Source organism: Anabrus simplex, chromosome 7, assembly GCF_040414725.1.
Source record: "Anabrus simplex isolate iqAnaSimp1 chromosome 7, ASM4041472v1, whole genome shotgun sequence".
Taxonomy (NCBI): Eukaryota; Metazoa; Arthropoda; class Insecta; order Orthoptera; family Tettigoniidae; genus Anabrus; species Anabrus simplex.
In genome coordinates, this window is record NC_090271.1 from 72,062,455 (window position 1) to 72,081,104 (window position 18,650).

General features: G+C 38.0%; 1 protein-coding gene and 1 non-coding gene across 6 annotated transcripts in view; one reads left to right on the forward strand and one right to left on the reverse strand.

The window, feature by feature from the left end:
- Acn (Acinus) overlaps window positions 1–18,650 on the reverse strand; it is a 333,736-nt gene that overhangs the window by 84,293 nt on the left and 230,793 nt on the right. The window lies entirely within an intron of this gene.
- Window positions 18,125–18,201, forward strand: TRNAS-GGA (transfer RNA serine (anticodon GGA)). The gene has a single exon. It is a non-coding gene; the product is annotated as a tRNA-Ser (tRNA).

The following is an 18,650-nucleotide window of genomic DNA, read 5'->3' on the forward strand; positions in this document are numbered from 1 at the left end:
TTACAGTATTGTAAAGGTGGAATTATAAAATCTAAATTTTCACAAGTTGATCTCTCATCAGTTTAAATTGTGCGCGTTGTGGACTGTGATGCAACGCTTCCTGCTAGCAAACTTCTTGCTGCTTGCTAAGGCACGACCATGACGTCACGGAACATGTGGCCCGCACGTCACAGAATCATCTGGAAGCTTTTTTATATCTCCACTTCCTGATGGAATATCAACAAATGGATAACAAGACCGTATAGCTGGTGATAACAAATAGCTAGTGTTCAAGTTTCCAGTTGATAGCCATATTATCTGAAGAGTTACCGAGATTTTAAAGTATCAGTTAATAACAATTACGTTTCCGCTCAGGGTCAAGCTCTAGTATATAAGGCGAGCCTAAACTCTCAAACGACACAGCGACTGACAGCACGGACTGGTGATGGTCTGCTGCAGATGATCGTGCCGGCAATTGTGTGACTTAACTTAGTGTTTGAGTGCCAAGTTCCGAACTTCGAATTCAGTACCGGTGAGCTACGGTCTAGAACTTTAACTATGACAGCGGTACACTTCTACATTCAAAGTTTTCCGTCCTTTCTAAAGGATTCATGTAGAGCATTCGAACACTTAAACATTTTGTGTGGCTTACTTATAAACACAAGTGTCATACGTTGGACATTATTAATTCATGCCATGTGCTACAGAACAGTCAATAAAGCTTATAGCTTAATGAGACAAGTTTATACTCCTGGGCACTTAAGCCCATACACTAAGGGTGCAACCTTACTCTTTCTCCCCTGTAATGTTCAGGTAGTGATTTATAGTTACTTTTCTTGCTGTTGTTTTTTTTGCAGTGTTGCTAACTATACAGTTTAGGGACCCTACTAGCCGATACAACCTCTTAAGTTACCGTTAAACTGCCACGTTGGCAACGTTCAGTCATGGTTGTTGCCTGAATTACGTACTGCAACTGCAGTATTGTTAAAGTCACCAGTGATACATTTGCAAGTATATTTTATTCTTCAGTGGGATTGTAAATGTATTTGGCTACCACCATGTAAGTAGAATTGTGACATGTTCGAATAATGCATTTAATAACATAGTTTGTGTGAAATAATGAACAAACCATTTTATTAATTACAGTCCTATTTCGTCTCATACTTACGTACAATATTCGATTGGGATGTCTAAGAAGCAAGAAAAATCTGCAAGAACTCCTCCGAAAAGGAAAGCAACGTTACGTCCTTTTAAAAAATCAGGTCAAGAAAGGCTTATACATTGCTACGAGCAATTGAAACACGAAGACGAAGGAAGTTTCAGTCGTACTGATATGGACCTAATGATAAGAGTTTCAAAATTAACTAGGGTAAGTGTTTATTAATCTTGTTTCTATGATAAGTTTTTGACATGATGACAATCGGTTGAAAAATGGAGGAATATTTCATTATGAGCCTAACCTAACCTAGTCATGTATACCATGTCTTGTCTTGTCTCGACTTTGATACGGTTTGTAGACTTAAACCTTTGTGTATTCATATTTACTTAAGGTATATGTGTATGTAATATATATCCTTGTGTGTATTATTACAGCGTGGTTTCAGTTTAGTCCGAGAAGTAATTGGAAATTTCAAGAAGGAAGTTGAATTTTCTATCCCAGGTAAACGCCGGAAGCGTGAACATCCAGTGACCAGCATAGACAGTTTTTCTAAGGAAGCGATAGAAAGGTTTATTTATGATAAATTACATTAAGGAAACTTCAAAAGGAATCTATTGCAACATCATATATAGAAATTGGCACACAGGTGAGATAACCTCCCAGAAATGTTTTGTGCATGTATAGACATACAGTTCTTTTGAGCCCCTTGTAACACACTTTTTTCTCTTTTTTATCCCCACAGGAGAAGTTGTAAATGTAAGAAAAGTTTTCGACCACATGAAAGCAAATTATGACACTTATTTGTACAAGGGCTCAGAAACATCATTAAGAAGAATTATGAAGGCCATGGGATTTGTGTGGAGTAAAGAGGATCTCTATGCGAATGTTAGAGAAAATGAAGACATTTGATTTAAGAGATCTTGTTTTCTGAGGGAATACATACGGAATAAGGACAGTGAGGGGATCTCTCTGCGAATGTTAGGGAAAATGAAGACATTTGTTTTAAGAGATCCTGTTTTCTGAGGGAATACATACGGAATAAGGACAGTGAGAAACCAAAATCTGTTGTTTTTTTGAATGAGACTTGGATTTTTATGAATGGTGAATATATATGTTACATATTACATTTTACATAAAAATCATAGAATAATAATTTATCTTCATCAGGTGTCTTCGGTTTCAAGTGAGCATTTCTCTTTCAGAATCACCCACATACTCCTGGAACAAACCACACAATCTGGATATGATGTTCAAGGAGTAATTCATCGACCTGTGTCTGAAGGAGGAAGACTGGTTTTTGTTCATGCTGGAACGAAAGATGGCTTTGTACCTGGTATGTTCTTACTTTATTTTACTTCATTTTATTATAGTGAGCTGATCTCTCTTTACATAGTGTTGGGTTCCTAACCTATCGTTCGCGAAGTGTCTACAGAATCTTTTCCTAAATACGGGTTATCGCCGTAATATCCATGTATATATTTAATTTGCAATAAGAGAACTGAACTTAAAGGTTTTCAATTATTACAAAACGTGTAAAGAAAAGTGAAACGAAACGGCGTAAAAGTCATGCTTTTTATTTTTACGTCGTAGGCCTATATCATGGTTGCAATATTTTGATACCATTATGTATAGTATGAGCTAAATGGTTAGCACGTGTTGATCTTTGGTTCAAGGGGTCTCGATTGGGTCGAGAATTTTAACTTTCCTAGGTTAACTCTAAACGTTCGGGGCTGCCTGTTTGCCAAATTAAACATTAGAATTGATCTTAGATAGGGCCACATTTTCATATGCGCGTAGATCGCCTATCACGCGCACTAAAAAGATATGCACCCAGCTTCGGAGGCTAGACGCCGTTATTGTTGTTCTTATAGTTGTAATAACAATAATGTAATAATGATAATATATTTACATAACGAAAAATGTACCAATACAGTACCCGTATTTTATTATTTTGCTATCCCCCTATTTTTATGTTGGCCGCATTTATACTTTTCCCCACATCTGTTGTCATATTTCCCCTGCCCCCCGAAAAATGATGCATCAAGGTTTTACTGTATATGTTATGATCAACCCTCAAATTAAATACACGAAGTTACATCTTGATGAGTGCTCATCTGTTTTCACTTTACACTGGGAACACTTTCCGTGATCATACAAAACAAGCAGAATATGCCTAACAAAAAGACTGATAATATTGTTCCTTAGTAACTCATTACGAACAATAATAATTATTAAATTAATGTCGTAATGGTCCACCTTGTGTGCTTTAAATTAATAATTATTATTGTGATCACAATTCAATATGGATCAGAACCATGAAGTTTATATCCTATAATTACGAACCCAACAAAAAATACTAAATCGCTTAGAAATTCGTCACACAATTCCACAAGTTTCAGAAGTACTGCCAATGTTACACACGCGCACAAACAAAGCCTTTCAGCTGCTACGAAGCACAACGCAGTTACTAGTTGTTTTATATAAATTCACAGCCTGCTACTTTTCTCGGAATTGTTTTCTTCAAAATCGCAGCCTGCTACTTGTCTGGGAACATCTGATTGAATGAAGTAGCAGCTGAGGTCGAAAAGGTGACAAAAGCACTGTGATAATCGATAATGCGATTATCGATACATTTACCGATCAAAATTCAAACACTGTATCTCATATTCCCAGCTACTATCGAAAGTCAAACAAATCCGATTTGACCGCAGAAAGCGAAACTAAACGCGGATATTAAAAATCCACGCAATAACGTTGTTTATCCGTACAACCGTAAAACACACTCAAAATCCATACATTTTACGGAAAGACCGGAATACTTGGCAGGTATGTAATAGTAATGGACAAGGTCATCAAACCTATCAAGAAAATGGACAGTGAACCAAACGCCCTGGTATTTGCTGATGATGTGCTTTTATGGGGAGAGACAGAAGCTGAAGTTCAGAAGAAACTCAATGAATGGAACAACACATTCAAAAGTTTTGGACTGAAGATGAGTAAAACAAAGACAATGGAAATGACCATCAACAGGGAAGGAACAAGCTCAAATATATTTCTGGAAGGAGCAAAAATAGAATCAGCTTCCCACTTCAAGTACCTCGGAAGCACAATCTCGAAAGACAATAGTGTTTGCAGGATATACTCAGCAGGACACAGAAAGCATCAAACTTCTACAGTCAAGTCAGAAATCTTCTCTGGGACTGCAAAATACCACAAAAAGCTATTTTTTGTTTGTTTGCTAGTTGCTTTACGTCACACCGACACAGATAGGTCTTATGGCGACGATGGGACAGGAAAGGGCTAGGAGTGGGAAGGAAGCGGCCATTGCCTTTATTAAGGTACAGCCCCAGCATTTGCCTGGTGTGAAAATGGGAAACCACGGAAAACCATTTTCAGGGCTGCCGACAGTGGGGTTCGAACCTACTATCTCCCGAATACTGTATACTGGCCGCACTTAAGCGACTGCAGCTATCGAGCTCGGTACCACAAAAAGCAAAAACAATCATGTACCAAACTTACTTCGTACCAATTCTCACGTACTGTTTCGAGACATGTACCCTACTAAACAAAGACTTCAATAGAATCCAAGCAACTGAAATGAGATTTATTAGAACCATGAACCAAACTACCAGACAGGATACGATCAGAAATGAAGTGAATAGAAAAGTAGCTGGTATTGAAGTTCCTATCACCAGTGTCATAAAGAAACGCAGACTTCAGTGGTATGGGCACATAATGAGAATGAACAGGGAAAGACCTACCAGAAAATATTTTAACCTTAATCTCGTAGGAAGAAGACCCCAGAGAAGACCAAGAAAACGATGGATAAAGACTGCAAGATCAGATGTGGAGGAGAGAATACAAATGGGAGTATGTACTGGAACAGAAGATGTATGAAGACAGAAGGAGATGGCGAGCACTTGTACACCACACCCTGGAAACTGGAGTTGGGAAATGATGATGATGATGATGATACAATTGGTATGAAATACTGCTTATATAATATTAATTTTGTTCTCTTGAGTACTTCGTCATCCCATAAAAGCTCTCTGTTTTGATGATAAAATGTTGTACCTTTACTTAGTCTGTTATTAACTTCAGGGTTGATTTCATTACTTCCGTTAATAATGCTACCCAGATATGTAAACTGTTCTACAAAGGGCACTAGGAAAGTTTTCCAATACACAAATATTGTTGGCTGGACAACCCTGTTATGATGAGGGATGAAAAGAGGGGTGAAAACCGGTCTAGAAGACAGCAAGGCGCGACCGTAACACCAGTTGTTACCGAGCAGTGGAACTGAAAGCAAGTTAAGATGTCAGTGTGGTCTAAAGGTGAATATCATGCAATTATCCGCTACAATTTTGCTCGTGGATTAATTGTTGACCAGTGCATGGAGGAAATGACTCCTGTGCTGGGGAAAGACTATCCACATCGGACAACAATTTTCCACTGGTATAAAGTGTTCCAGAGGGGAAATTTTGGGGTTGAAGACAATCCTCGTTCTGGGTGACCGTACGAATCAGCGACTGAAGAGAACATTGAAGCTGTGAGGAAAATGTTGCAGCAAGAGAGGTGGTTGACATATCAGCAGGTAGAAGAGACCCTCCACATCCCTGCACCAGATATTAATTCAATTCTACACGACCATCTCCATGTTAGAAAGGTTTGTTCCCTTTGGGTGCCCCATTCACTTTCAAAGAAACAAAGGGCACATCAAGTGAAATGGTACCGAAAAATGCTAAAACAGTTTGAAAATGGGAGTTCGCGTAACACCAATAGCATCGTTACAGGTGACGAAACTTGGCTTTATTATTACGATGTCCCAACAAAATCCCAGAACAAGGTGTGAGTGTTTGAAGATGAAGGTACTGCTGCGACTGTGCGAAAGTCAAGGTCAGTGAAGAAAAAGATGATTGCAGTATTCTTCACTAAATGGAGCATCCTGACTCGGGTTGTGCTAGAAACACAAAGGACAGTTTCTGTGAAGTGGTACAATAAGACTTGTCTGCCTCACATCATCGAAGCTCTCAAGCAGCTCTGTCCAAGGTCACGGTTCAACAATAAACAATAATGGCGACAGTGCACTTCCTTGCTTGAGACCTTTTTTTGTATAAAATGTTTCAGTCACTGCTCCCCACTTGTACACTGCTTTTACTCTCCTGATACAACATTTTTATCTTGTTAAATTAATGATTTTGGTGCATTCCTTTTCTGTAGGCATTCCCATAGATGTTTTCTCTTAACTGTATCATAAGCTTTTTCCAAATCCACAAATACGAATATGATTTCCTTTCCATTCCAGATGTTTTTCCATTATCATTGATCTATTCGGTCTAAAGCCATATTGTTCTTCCTCTAACTGTGTTTCTATTACAGTAAAACCTGTCTTAACAGACACCTCTCACCGGCGGACACCCTCATTGGCGGACGATTTTCTAGGTCCGTAATTAAATGCCATGTTGTGCATGAGTAATTTACCCCTCATATACAGACACCCTTTATTACAGACACGGACACACCATAGCCACGAGAAACTCCAATTAAACCTCTCCTAACGGACACTTTCTTTTTCAAAAAATTCTGTAGATGTGTCCTGTACAGTATGTATTCGCTTACTTTTTGCACAGCCGGTACTTCCAAGAATCACAGACACTGTAACTTTTGATCCTGGCTGTACACATTCTTGGAAGGCAACACTAAGCTACGCTATCACTTCCGGAAGTTGTGTGATCTGACATGCTCGACAGCCCTGGAATTCGTACCTTCACTGTCAGGTTACTTTTCATTGACTCGCGGGCTTTCGATGTGTTCAATTTTACGTTAGTAAGTGTGTGTAAACATGGCTCTGAGGAAGTTTTTAACGTTAAAAGAAAAGGTAGGCATAATAGACTATCATAAACGTGACAAGTGTGGTGTGCGTAAACTGTCCGAAGTGTTTAAGATTGGAAAGACACAGGCAGCTGAAATTGTGAAAAAGCAAGAGGAACTAGTGAAAGAATGGCATTTAAATGGGAACGAACAGTGCATTAAACTGTTTCAAAGTGGTAGTGGAGCTCTCATTGACAAGGCAACGCTAGAGTGGTTCGCTAAAATAAGAAGTCAGAATGTCCCTGTCTCAGGACCAATGATACAAGCAAAAGCATTAGAATTTGCGACAGAATTAGGTATTGGAGATTTCAAAGCCTCGAATGGTTGGCTAGAAAGATTCAGAAAGCGACATGGTATTAACTTCAGAGTGATTTGAGGAGGATCATCCAGTGTTAATATGGAGATTGTTGACAACTGGCAAGAAAAAAATACCTTCAATCATAGACGGGTATGCTCCGGAAAATATTTTGAATGCCGATGAAACTGGATTATTTTTCCGTGCTTTACCCGGCAAAACTTTGCGTTTCAAAGGAAATCGTTATACTGGTGGAAAAGTTGCGAAAGAACGTCTTACGGTCTTGTTATGTGCAAGTATGAGTGGAGAACGGGAAGAGCCCTTTGTGATAGGAAAAGCTGCAAAACCAAGGTGTTTTAAAAATATGGACGTTACGAAGTTTGGCATTAAATGGAAAGCGAACAGGAAAGCATGGATGACCAGAGAAATAATGACAGAGTGGCTAGGACAATTGGACAGAAAAATGATACGCCAGGAGCGAAAAGTGTTATTATTCCTCGATAATGCAGCATCGCATCCGGATACAATTAAGTTGCAAAATGTGAAGATCGTCTTTCTCCCACCAAATGTAACATCAGTTTCTCAGCCGCTTGACCAAGGAGTGATCCAGAACTTCAAGGTTATGTACAGACAGTTAGTGATGAAGCACATAGTATCAGAACTTAACGGGACTGAAGTAACCCTTCAAACACAGACAAAGGGGCTGAATGTTCTCCAAACAATTTCATGGATAACCAATGCATGGAAAAAAGTCATGGGCTCAACAATTCGTAACTGCTTTCTGAAAGCTCGGTTTCCCGCTAGTGGTGGACATCCCGAAATAGAATCGGATATCCTTCCTGACAGCATGGAAACAACACAAGAGTTGATTAATGCAGCAGGTTACAGTGTACAAGTGAACACCTATATCGAAATTTATTCAGATATTCCAACAGAGTGTGAGAGTGGAGACACGAAAACGATTCTTCAGTCAATCCAAGGGAAGAAGAACAAAAATGAAGATTCTGACGAAAGCGGGAGTGAAGGTAATGCTAATGACAACTTTGAAGAAAATACAGAAATGAATGTGCTGCCAATAACCTCGTACAGTGAGGCTCTCGGCATTGTTAAGTGACTGAAAGAATATTATTATAAACAAAACGATGAAAAAGGTGTAAATTTGACCCAGGATTTAATCGCACATAGTGAAAACATCATTGCTGAACTGAAATGGACAAAACAAACGAACATTAAGGATTTTTTCAAGTGCTAATGTTTTACTGTACTGTGCTAGATATTGCTACATCTACATACTGATTTGAAGTTTCAAAAACTCATACGTTCTTCTTAATTTTAACATGGTGAACGGTAATAGTGTACAGTGTGCTCAATAGAGGTTTCCATAGTAGTGTTTTTGTCTCTTTAATACAGTGCATCGCAGCTGCAGCAGCCCATCTACAACTTTCTCATGTGAGTACAGTGCAGTATATTGTACAATACTGTATACAGTATACAATTAAAGGTACATTTACGAGAATTGTTAACACATACAATACATGGGTTATTGTGTTCCAACTTATGTTTAATGGTACCGGTTTTATAACCTCTCGCGGGCGGACACCCCTTCATAACGGACATTTTTTCGGTCTCGAAGGTGTCCGTTATAGGGAGGTTTTACTGTATATCCCTCATTCTTTTGTATATGACTTTCTCCATTATTTTTAGCCCTTGTGATAACAGGGTTATACCTCTATAATTTTCACATTGCTTCCTATTTCCTTTTTTGAACAGTGGTTCAATGCTTCCTTGTTGCCAATCTTCAGGTATCCTTTCATTTTTCCATATGGTATTCAGGGCTGTGTATAGCCACTGTCGTCCAATGCTTCCTGCTGCCTTAATCATATCAGCATTGAATTTGTCTCTTCCACTTGCTTTACCTTTGGTCATTGCTTTCACTGCCCTTTCAAGTTCCGGTTCTCTTCTTTTTCTCCATCTATTATTTCCATTACAAAGTTTTTCAAAATACTTTGCCATCACCTTCTGAAGACCCTTTTCATCATGTACTATGGATATAGATGTTGATCCCCATAGGGAACTTGATATATTTGTCCCGAATGTGTAAGTTTGTACTATGTATCCATCTTCTCTCTCTCTCTCTCTCTCTCTCTCTAATGCCTGATTTTTTCTTGATTTATTCTTTTCGATTTTATCACTCTCTATAATAGTTTCTGATTTCCTTGACTATCTTGCTCAATTTTGTTCATAAACTCTCCCCAACATTTCGCCTTTTCTTCCTTGATACCCCTCTTTAGTTGTAGTTTCAATCTTTTGTATTCCACATGTAACCTTTCTATCTTATTCTCATCCCTCTGATACTTTTTTTGCTTTTCCTTATCCATTTCTTTCTTCACCTTGTTCCTTTTACTTTTAAAAAATGTTTGTCTGTCCACCATCGTGTCTCCTTTCCCTAAACCTTTGCTTTTGTTTTCCCGCACACCTCAGTTGCTCCTTCCACAATTGTCTGTCTTAAATTGTCCCACTCTTCTTCTCCACTTCGTAATTCCGTGTTAGGCAACTTCCTTCTTATACAATGATGGAATGCCATTCTTTTATCCTCCTCCTCCAATTCCTAAATCCTGATCTTTGGTTTCTTCTTCAATACAATTTTAGGGATTTTTACTTGTTTTAATTCCACAATTAATTATTTATGAACACCTTCCATACTTTCACTGCAGATTATCTTTGTATTCATGACATATCTTCCCCATTCTTTGTCTGTTGTTATAAAATTGATGAGTGTTCCATGCTGTCCATCCCAACTATATCAGCTGATCTTACACCTATTCCTCTTTATAAACCATGTGTTATTATTATCAGGTTATTTCTGATACAAAAGTTAAAAGTTCTCTCCATCTTCATTTCTATCACCATACCCATGTGGGCCTAAAACATTCTCATATCCCATTCTATCAGTTTCCACATTAGCATTGAGATCTCCCATTATAATGATCTCATCTCCAACAATGTGTGTTTCTAGTTCATTGAGGAACTCATCTTTTTCTTCCATGTTACGTCCTGTCTGTGGAGCATACACCTGTATTATCTTCAGTAGTTCCTTCTTTACATGTATGTGCATTATTATAATTCTTTCATTTACATACTTAACTCCAGCTACTGAATCAACATTCTGATTCATTACAAATCCCACTCCATTTCTTTTCTATTTACTGTTACCCATCCAATAAAAGGTGTACCCCTTTCTTAGTTTCTTCATTCCTTTTCCTTTCCATATTATTTCACTTAATCCCAGGATGTTGAGTTTTCATCTCTCCATTAGGTCAATCAATTCATTTTCCTTCCTATTCATTGTTAAAATATTTATTGTTCCAAATCGGGTTTTGTTCTCTGATCTAACACTTGCACGAACATCAGCATTACCATCGTACGGTGCAACTGTAGTCAGATACTTGTCAATTCCATTTTCATTTTTAAACTTCCATCCAAGGCTTGTACTGTAGTTGAAAGCAAGTACAAATTTACTCATTTGCTGACCTGCTACGCCTAACCCATCTGAGCATTTTCTTTCGGGGTTTACTCCCTTAGCCTTTGAAGATCCCTCTTCTCCACAAGCCAGTTGTTTCCTCTTCTAATTTTTCCCAGAGAGGATGGGTTGGCTTATCCACCATCTTTGTCATTCCGAAGGTCTCCTTCTCTGCCTAAGATGATGTTAAGGTCTTCACCTGTAACCCTGTAAGACTGGGTCCCTGCTGAACTTAGCTCTCCTTCATACCGGCCTACTGATGTGGAGGATATCCACCCCCGCAACTACTGGAATTAAATAAACAAACGACATAACAAACAAGTGACACAAAGTGGCAGAGTTCAGGGCTACACACGTGAAACATACAATGCATCAAAAGAAACCTTTTATAAAACTTCACTGATATCGAATTCGCATGTTATATTTTCAGAAAGTAAAAGCTTCAATCTTTCCAGCGGTATTACTTATGCTGTCATTGTGCAGCATGAATTAAAGATACTGGTGAAAGAAAAACATGGCCATCAGATCGGCCCCTAGCACTTTTAGCAGCAGTTTATATGGCCGATAGATCAGGCCGCCTGGCACTATAAGAGTTAAGGTAAAAATGCCTTGTTTATAGTTTAGATTAATTATTGCGTTAATTTACACTTGGTTTTGCTATGTCCTGTGATTTGCATTTCATAACATTTCAAATTTTCCCTAAAGGATAGAAATATTGATGTAATTATAGTTTATGTATCGATTTATTAATAGAGTAAACCTTCGTTTAGACATTTCTGCAGGAGGCAAGGAAAGAGAATGTGTTATGCGGGAAAAGGTACTACTGAATTCACAAATACAAATAATCCAACAGGGATATGTAAGCACTTGATATATTTTTTCCGACATGCGTGCATTTACAAATGTGAAATGCAAGACCTAAAAAGTTTCCACCCATTCAATACTCATTTAATGTAATAATAATTACATCGATTTGGGACTAGTCCCGGTCTCTCTAGAAATCATCCTGAGCCAAAATTGTGTTAAAAACAAGTCATGACACACAATAATAAAATAAGTGTTATACAAGCTAAAAATCACCATCTAAGAATGTACTGTTAAAGTTTTATACAGGACAATTAAAAGTATGTTGAATGGAAGACACCCTTGATGATTAAAAATCCAACACTTTATTTCATCTAATAATCCCTATTCTCAATAGAAGGAAATCAAGTAATCAAATATCCTTTCTCTAAAATGTTTTCAAATCTCCCTTCCAGCAATCAACCACAATTCCTCTTCCCTCGGCCCCGCCTTAGGCAACGTTATGCCTTCTCTCCCCTTCCCTTTCCTTCACCTTACCTCTTCCATCCTCACTTCAACCCAGTTCCATTCAGGCATGTCAGTGTGATCTAAAACTCGACACCGTTTGCATGCTTCAACTGTGTGTTTGGGTTCTGTTTACATTCGATAAACTGTATTAAGAAGAACTTTCTAGGTATCTGAATTTTAAGTTTTTAAACTGACACTTTCAAGAAGTGCAACTTTCAAACTGTGATGAACATTTTAAATAATCTGGTCTAGCACCAGAATTCAACAAATACAGATATACGAACCAACATTAATCATCAAGAATGTCTTCCGTTAAACATATTTTTAATTGTCACGTATAGAACTTTGACAATACATTCTTACATTGTGATTTTTAGCTTGTATAACACTTATTTTATCACTGTACTAGTTGATGTACCCATGCTTCGCTACGGAATTCTACATTGTATACAGAATTTTAGGTTAGTTAGTGTACACGTTGTGGGTAAGATTGTATTAAATTGCATAGCTCTTAACATTACCCTAGAAACATGATGCGGAAATCACCAAACAAAACGTCTTTTCTTATGTAAAGCCTCAGTTAGGGAATTATCATTGTAATGCAGAGATGACAACTTTCAAGAAAGGCAATTCGTAATGCAGCTGTAGGGCACGGGGGGGGGGGGGGGAAGAGGCGGTGACGGCCGCAGATTGCCCCCCCCCCCCCCCCCCCCCCCGAGATCTTACTACAGTACCGGTCAAAAGTTTAGAACCACATTAAAAAATCATGAAGTTCCATCTAGAACCTACAATTACGCTACTAGACCTCTGTATTTTTTTTCCCCCCTGAGCTCTTGCATCTAATATGATATACATCGCCTGATATCAGTAATTTATGCCAAGGTTTGTATAAGTTATACAATTTTAACAGTTGGAAGGTCACATCAGAAAGTCAACATTTTTGGAAATATTATGTGCTGTATCCTCTAATTGGTTTCAAGTATCACCACCAAGATTATTTTATAGACTTAGCAATAGTTAGGGGTCATTTTAGTATAAATATAAAAATTCCAAAAAAATTCGGCACCCATTTTTGTGTGTTTATTTTTTTTTCAAACCAGCGCCAAAGTGCAAATGAAACTATCAGGGCAGATAAGTTTGACGCGATAGCTCGTCCTGAGACCTTGGGCCATACATGACAAAGGCAAAGAAAAATAAACAATTTTGGTCCTGGTTAAAAAAAAAAAAATACACGCAAAAAAAAAAAAAACGGTGCGCGTATTTTTGGAATTTTTATATTTATACTAAAATGGCCCCCACCTATTGCTAAGTCTACAAAAAAATCTTGTTGGTGATACTTGCAACCAATTAGAGTATTCAGTACATTATATTACCATTTTTTAAAATTTTTTGGTGTGACCTTCCAAAAGTTAAAACATAACTTCTACAGTATTTTGACTAACTCAATGAAATCAGGCAACATATATCCTATTAGATATGAGAGCTCAGAAAGAAAATTACAGAGGTCTAGTGGCACAATTTTAGGTTCTAGATGACATTTCGTGTTTTCTTAATGTGGTCCTAAACTTTTGACTGGTACTGTAACTTTAATATCGTTGAAAAATCAATTAACAATATTGAATCCAACCAAATGTAACATATTCAAAGACTGGCATATAGAGTGTATGATTCTTACCTGAAGTAACAGGTGATCTGCAGTACATATCTGAGTGAAGGTTGAAGGATACTTTCTTTTGTTGAGTAATGTAGTTGCTCCCTTAGGAGCTTGTATTCCTGTTTGGTAAGCGTACACTGGTGATGTGCTTTTTCTTTTGATATCATGTACATCCTCTAAAATAACAGAGCACTTAACAGTTCGGAGTTCATATTAGCACAGAATTCAGTTTTGTTCCTCCTCATCACATGCGCATCTGAAAAATCGCGGCTACTCACCCTACAAAACACGTGTGAATGATATTTTAAAGAACGCAGTAAACAGGGCCATTCTTTTGAGCATTCGTCCCTATATTTTTTCAACTATTTTTTGTTTATTACTAGCGTCACTAGTAACGGTAACGTCATCACACGTATTTTCCTGCACAACAAATCGCTTCATTATTTCAAACCTTTCGCATTTTGTAACAAACGAGTAGCATATAGCCTAGAAGAGCAACATATGTTAATTTGGAAACCAAAATCGCAATAAATACTTCTTCAACAGTCACGCACACAGTATTCACAATGAAACTTAGTTCGTCACCACTTTGCTGCCAAAACAAAGACGAAAGAACTTTCATGACTTGCATGGAAGTCTGATCATGTGAGGAACAAAGACAACATCTCCGCAAGGTATACCACTTCACAGGTGCCTATTTATTGGTACTGGAAGCACACACTGCGTTTGGCGCGTGAAAACTCGAAATATTCTTAAACGAGGGACAGGAAAGGGGTATAAATGATTACTTGAGAAATCCAAAAATAAAATTCTAAGAATTCAAGCTGTAATGGCATTCCTTGTGTATCCTTTTGAACACTTCCTACAGTTAGATTTAAAAATCAACAAAAAATCGTAATTTGTGGTGTGTGATTCGTAAAGGAGTAATTATGATGGGTAATTCGTAATTATTACGATTGAATCATAATAGTTGGCATCTCTGGTAATGGTAGGCCATCTTGCCTACCATCAGTCACAATCAAGTCGGGTAATTTTCATTATTATATCAGACACTCACTCTCCGCCTGCCTTTTTACATCCTCAAAAAGTCTATCTTAGTGGTTTTCCCAACTGAACTCAACCTAGGTCAGGAGAATGACATCAGTAGGAATGTTGCGCTTAAAAGCAATGCTATCATATGAAATACGCAACCAAATGAAAAACCACGCATTTCCTCACTTTTAACGAACAGTCCTACTGTATGCTGGCAATCTAACAGCCCAAAGTTCCAGAGCTGGAATGACCAGGCCGCAGACAGCTGTGTTGCTACATTCCGTTAAGTTTGCATATTGCTTATTCAAATCAGCGTGTCAGAGTAGAGATCGAATTGCTGTAATACTATGATGAACCAGTATGTTACGTACCAATAGTATCAGAAAATTTATGAACCATAAGAAAGGCATGCTAAAGAAGAAAGTTATCTAAATCCCCAGCTATTTCCCGCCAATATTCAGGCAGGCTGTTATATTCGACACGCACTAGAAATCCCATCTATTGGGGATGAGTGGCAGCATAAGAGACAAAGAACTTCACAACAAACAATGGTCAATGTACTTTTATTGTTGATCAGTTTTATGAGCTTTCGACATTGTAGGCCTTCAAAATTAGTTTTCTTCAGACTCTAAAATACCACTCTTACCATAGCTGGTACGGTAAAACTGAATAAAACATAAATGATCGGAAATTGTATTCTCTGTAACTTTTGTTACTTAGTACTTTTCTATAGGACCAATAACATAGGTATTTCAAAGTTAAATTTTAGGCGCCTTCCCCTAAACTACCATTTCATCCAGGGTGAATAAGATTATTTATAGCCTAGACTGTAGTTTTTACCCGACTCTACATACCGATTTTCATTAAATTCTGTTTACCCATTTGCTTGTTGCTCAGCGTTGATATGGACTTGGCAACTAAAACACACATTTATGAATAACTCTGTTATCACAGCCGGTACGGTAAAAATGTATAAGACATAAATATTCAGAAATTTAATTCTATATAACTTTAGTTATGTAGTATTTACCGATAGGACCACTAACAAATATTTGAGAATTACATTTTAGGTCTTCCCCTAAACTACCACTTCACTCAGCGTGAATAAAATGATTCAGAGCGTAGATTGTAGTAGTTCATTCCCTGACTTTACAAACCGATTTTCATTCAATTCTCTTCAGCCGTTTTCTCGTGATATGTGTATTTATTTATTTATTCAGCGTATGGCTTTACAGATACAACACACAATGATTTTGAAGAACAAACTATATATTTATATCCAGGTTATTTATATAGCTAACTGTCTCTGGAAGCGCATGAGCAAAGTCGCCGATATCGCCACTGTACTTTCTTCTTGGACATTCGCTGATAATGTGCAGGATGGTCTGCTTGGAGGCACCACAGTTGCAGTCAGGCATAGGAATTCTTTTCCACTTGTAGTGGAAATCTGGGCAGTTAGCATGGCCCGATTGTATCCTGTTAAGAGTGGACCAGGTTTTCCGAGGAAGCTCAAATCTGGGTGGCAGTGACGGTCCTATGTGTGGCAAAGTTGACTCAGGCGTAGTACGTGATGTGTGTACATACATACAGACAGACATTACGGAAAATTAAAGTAGTGGATTTCCTTGTTACTTTGGTCACGACCGATATAGAAATAGCATTCCTATTAAATTCTGAACAATGTACAGACAAAACTCTTATTTTATATATATGCAAAGGTCATGAGTTGTTTTTAACAATGTAATTTTGGCTGAAGATGGTCTCTAGAGAGACAAACTACAGTAGAAGTCCACTATAACGAGTACAGCATATAACGAGAACCCCATTATGACAGTTTTTGTATGTCCACTCAAAATTCCTATATTAAACTGTGTATTTTCCTTCGAGTACAGCAAGAACCCTATCACTGATGCATCCATTATTACGAACGATTAAGCATGCACAATTTTTTTTCCTGTTACCGACATTTATGCACTAGCAATCAAATACCATGCGATCGATCATCTTCGGGATCGCTTCCTCGCTATGTCCACTAGCAAGCTCTCTCATCGACATTCAAAGGCGATGTTGGAGACTATTAGTTACACCCGTCGACTGGTGTTCCGTAAATAAAAATGTAAATGAAAGAGGAAAAAATGTTTACGTAATAAATGCGTAAATTATGTGTCCAATAGCAGTTGTCAACTCTTAAAAATAAAAGCTGAAGTAAACGGACGCTTAATTTTAATGCTAAAGACTGCAATTAAGTAAGAATGGGATACTGAGTGCATCAACGATTTCAGAGGTTAGTTTTATATTTCTCTTGCGTCTGATTAAATTTCGGAAATAGATAAATTTATAGCGAAAAGGTTAACATTTCACCACAGGCACTTGAATATGTTTTCATGATACATATAGTACAGTGAGGTTAGCTTTGGTGATGCTGTTAGAGTAAGAATGTGAAACGTTTGCCACAAAATGCGATCGATAATCTTCTGTACATTATAGTTTTCTCACTATGTGCACTTGCGAGCTCTCTCGATGACATTCGAAGGCGATGTCGGAGTCGATTAGTAATATCCGTCAACTGCTGTTCCATAAAGAAAACCAGAAATGAAAGAGAACAGGTTTCTTTCACAATAAATACGTAAATAACGTGGTCGATAGCAGTTGTTAACTCGTTAGAAATAAAGGCTAAGTAAATGATCGCTTAATTTTAATACGTAATTTTAATACTCCACACAGAAGTTAAGTAAGAATGCGATACACCTCAAGAAATGGCAGAGCGCTTCACTGATTTTTGAGGTTAGATTATATTTTCTTGCGTCTGGTTAAATTTTGATAAATTTATAGCTACTGGTGATCACTAAAGCCCGGATATTTAGGTTTTAAACTATTTCTTTTCCCTCGCTATTTAATTCACAAATTTCAATATATTCAATGAATATTGAATTTTCACGACCGCATTGTAATCGAAACAGACTTTCAACGTATTAGGTCGTGTTACGTACATGTAGTACGTGTTGAAGAGATGTTAAGTACAGAACAAAAATGGCCAGCCGGACACCAGTGGGATCCGAACCCACAACCTCCCGATTTCGCGTCTGTTGCTCTACCAATTGAGCTATGGTGGCCTAGGCCATCTTTGTTCTGTTTGAAAGGATCTGAGCTACAGGTCTGGCACTGCTGCTAGCACACTGTAGAGTGCGTTTAAGTCGCCCGTTGTGGGGCATGTCAATGAATACTGAATTTTCACGACCGCATTGTAATCGAAACAGACTTTCAACGTATTAGGTCCTTTCAAACAGAACAAAGATGGCCTAGGCCACCATAGCTCAATTGGTAGAGCAACCGACGGGAAATCGGGAGGTTGTGGGTTCGGATCCCACTGGTGTCCGGCTGGCCATTTTTGTTCTGTACTTAACATCTCTTCAACACATACTACATGTACGTAACACAACCTAATACGCTGAAAGTCTGTTTCGATTTCAATATATTCATTCGTTTCACACTTCCTGGAGCAGAATATGTGAATTTCATTGCACCTAAAAAAACCTACATGAGGGGTTGACACCTAAAATAACCTAAATAGCTGTTTTACCTTCTTCAAAGAAAGAAAGTTATTTCTCCATTGAAATGCACTGTAGAATTATTTCCACCGGGATTACAAGCAGTAGGACGGAGATAGTTCAGGTTACTACTGTTGAATGCGGCATGTCCCAGCCTTCCCACAACATGTGACATCTGGCGGCTCCTTGATGCACCTGATAAGAAGGTCAGGAGGAACGTAAACAGTTTCACCTTCAGTCATCCACAGAGAGTACAGCCAGCAGAATGTGTGGTGAATGGT